This window comes from Mandrillus leucophaeus, unplaced genomic scaffold (genome assembly GCF_000951045.1).
Source record: "Mandrillus leucophaeus isolate KB7577 unplaced genomic scaffold, Mleu.le_1.0 Scaffold194, whole genome shotgun sequence".
Taxonomy (NCBI): Eukaryota; Metazoa; Chordata; class Mammalia; order Primates; family Cercopithecidae; genus Mandrillus; species Mandrillus leucophaeus.
In genome coordinates, this window is record NW_012101965.1 from 1,897,181 (window position 1) to 1,901,103 (window position 3,923).

The 3,923-nt window shown below is 35.9% G+C and overlaps 1 pseudogene; it reads left to right on the forward strand.

Moving 5' to 3' along the window:
- Positions 1-404: 404 nt before the first annotated feature.
- Positions 405-889, forward strand: LOC105538543 (annotated as a pseudogene).
- Positions 890-3,923: the final 3,034 nt, after the last annotated feature.

Genomic DNA, 3,923 nt, shown 5'->3' on the forward strand with positions numbered 1-3,923 from the left:
TAGCAAAGTTAATGGTGTTCTACAGGAAATTTTTGGAAATATAGAGTCATGACAGGAATTTAGTTAAAAATAAATGTAATTCTGGTTGGATTTAAGTAAAGTTTATTGAGTTTTAAAGCAAAATGCCAGTGTGCTCGGCATTGTGTTAGTTTCATTGTGTTAATTCAAAGCCATTCATATTAGAAGTTATGATAGTCTCTAAATTCAAGAAAAACCCCCTGGGACTAGGGACTTAATCTAAACTTACCAGACACCTTGTATAGATAGAAAAATTAATATTGCAGAAAATCACTCAAATGATTGTATGTGTTGTTCATAGTTTAAAAGAAAAGATGAGGCAGCCATCTTGCTCTTGCCATGTGCTGGTATTGGAGGACCCTTCCTGCTTCAGATTTACCAACAGCATGAATCAAGAAAAGTTAGCCAAACTTCAGGTTCAGGTCCGGATAGCAGGCAAGGGTACAGCTCGCGAAAAGAAGGTGGTACATAGAACAGTTATAGCTAATGACAAAAAGCTTCAGAATTCTCTTACAAAAAAAAAAAAAAACCTGGCTGTGAATAATATAGCTCATATTGAAGAGGTGAACATGATTAAAGATGATAGGACAGTTATTCATTTCTACAATCCCAAGTCCAAGCTTCCCTTTCTGCTAATAGCTTTGCAATTACTGGTCATACAGAAGCCAAACCAATCACAGAAATGCTTCCTGGAATATTAAGTCAGCTTGGTGCTGACATCTTAACAATCCTTAGGAAGTTAGCTGAACGGTTCCCATGGCAAGTCTTGGACAGTAAAGCACCAAAACCAGAAGACATTGATGATGAGGAGGAGGATGTTCTAGATCTTGTAGAAAATTTTGATGAGGCATCAAAGAATGAAGCTAACTAAAATTTTGGTTTTTGGAAGCTGGCAAGGACTAGATTTAACAAATCAGCTGTGTGATTCCAAAGTTTTACAAACACGGAGAACATCACCTGTTACTAGTTCAGTAATATAACTATTTTGTTTATTAATAATGCTGTTTGTTCAGCATTTTTCAGTCATTTAATTTTGCATTTTGCACTTCCTCCCAGGATATTTTTTTGTTCAAAATATGAAATATTGGTGTAGTTTGAGGGTATTTTGGGTTTTGATTATTGGTGTTTTTGTTTTTTGTTTGGGATATTTTTGGTGTATGTATGTTTATGTATGTGTGTGGGTATGTGTGTATACAGTGCGAGAATAAATTGGAACGTGGTTCTATTTATCTTCCTCCCTCCCCAGTAGAAATAAAAAAATCTTTACCAAAAAAAAAAGAAGAAGAAAGAAAAGGGCACAAATGTTTTATCTGACCAAAGCTTTTTCAAAAACAATGATTAACTAGAGGATTAAGTCTCCTGCCTCCAGAACATGTGTGGGATTATATTTTAAATGTTCATTTTCGCAGATGTGTAGGTGGTACGGCAGGGCAGTGACAGCAGGGGATCCGGGTTTGGTGCTTTCACCAGCAGGGTGTCCTCACCTAACAACAGGAAAAGCTAGCATTTTGCCAGACCTGTTCTGCTTCCTTTCACATTTAGCAAACCTGGTCTATTTCTCTTTGGAGGTTGTATGCATGAATACCTTTCTTTTATTTTCTTCAAAGGGGGGCTATGCCTACCTTTCCTCTAAGTCTATCAGTTTTTTAAGTTGTTAAAATATACATAACAAAATTTACTATCTTAACAATTTTACATGTATAGTTTAATACTGTTCAGTACATCTACATTGATATGCAACCAATCTGCGGTGTGTTTTATCTTGTAAAACTGAAACTCTATGCCCATTAAACAACTTCTCATCCCCTCCTCCTCCCAGCCTGTGACGTCACCATGCTACTTTTTGTTTCTATGAATTTGCTACTTTTGATTTCTATCAGCTGGACTGCTTTAGGTACCTCATGTAGGTGAAATCATAAGGTATTAATCTTTGTGTAACTGGTTTATTTCACTCAACATAATGTCCTCAAGGTTCATCTATGTTGTAGCATCTCAGAATTTCCTTCCTTTTTAATGTTGAAAAATACTCCATTGTATGTCTATACCACATTTTGTTTACCTGTCCACCCAATAATGAACACTTGGGTTGCATCCATCCTTAGGCTATTGTGACTAATGCTTCAGTGAACATGGGTATGTTGAATCTATTCTTGACTTCAGGCTTGGTCATCCTCTTGAACATATGTGTATTTTGTTTTTTGGCTGTAGTAAACTTAGGAGCTCCTCTCCTTTAGAAGGGGTAATGTTTCAGGGACTGGTGAGGACTAAACTCATATATCCATTTTGTCTCCTTTTGGCCCTGATCCGATCTCCCAGGGTGTACTGGCAGCACAGGACGGCAGTCAGTGTCTTCTCTGTTTCAGGACAAGTTGCCTGGGAGTCTGTAGTCCCTTCCCTTTTGTCTCTGTCTTCTTTCTGTATTAAGGGAACATGGGTTTAAACCTCAGAAAACAAACAGCTCTTCAGGAAAAATGTTCATCTTCATATTGCTATTACGCAGTGTCCAAGTCTACAAAACATTTTGCATTTTGGCAACATTAACTTCTTAGGCCTCACAACCATGTTAATGAGGGATTCCTCTCAATGGGTTGGTTGGCATAACTCAACTCTACCATTTTAACATGCATGACTCAATTACATAAGAGTTAGCTAATGAGCAATGGGGAAGAAGTTACAGGTTAAAACAAATGGCGCCCAAATGAATCAAGTACCGCCTTTCAGATGCCCACCACTCAACAAAGACCTGGCAAGACATTTTCTCCACTGGGCATGAATCATCCAGATAAAAAGGGCAAACCAGGGCCACCTACGTTCAGAGCTTGTACAGTATGACCTTGAGGCCCAACATCTACCAGAAGCTTCCTAGCAAAAGGCCAAGCTCCAAAGAATAAAGGGGCTTACACATCAGCATTAAATAATTCTCTTAGAGATGCAAATTTCTAATTAGTTACTGTGGCAACTGTAGAGGCCTAGAAGTAAGCCCCTTACACAATGAACCTGAGAGTTTACTTTTTTGATTTACTACAGGCCTGCAAGAAGCAAGGAGGAGGAAAATAAATATTGCTTTAACTGTGACAAGGGAATAAAGTGCAACAAGTGAAGGGATTTCATCCTTTTGTTGAAATTCCTACAGGTCTAAGAGGGACATTATACTTGACACACAATCTTGCTGCAAAGAGCAGCCAAATTATCAAAGGCTTTATAAAATCATCACTATTATAAACCTGACCCAAACCCAGACTATATGTTAACTTATACTGGCATTTTTACTTCTTTAAAGTGAATACGGTTTAAGACTGTTTCAAAACAGCATGTTTTGATAGAATGTTTTTGGTTTGTTTGTTTTATTTTGTGTGATTGGTCCTTGTTCTTTTTAAATTTATATATGGTTCTTTAAATTTTTTATTTAATATTTAGAAAACAAAATCTATATGTTGCTGGTATACTTATTGGAGACTAATATATTTCCTGCTTATTAGAGGATAATCTATTCTCCAACTTTGAGTAATACATGAAAAGAAAGGACAAAAGTACTCACAAGAAAGTATGAGAATATTAATTTTATGAAGAGAGTTTATCTTCAGTTTATAAAGAGAAAGTTTGTCCCAATACAATTGTTTTCTTAATTTTAGGACTAATTATTTAAATGAAAATTCACAGATAAACATGTAAATGTTTCCTCCATCTTTCCAGAAGCAAAAAAGAAAAAGATTATAGCTAACAAACTTGAGTAATATTTTCTGTGTGGAATATGTTACTTTCATCTATTTTCTTTCCTAAATATTGTAAATCAAATTTAGAGTCCTAATAATTGCTCAATAATTTAAATAAAATCCCGCAATCTTCTGGTTATGTTTGTTTAGATTGTGAACTCCTGCATTCGGTAAATAAGTAACTAACTGAAA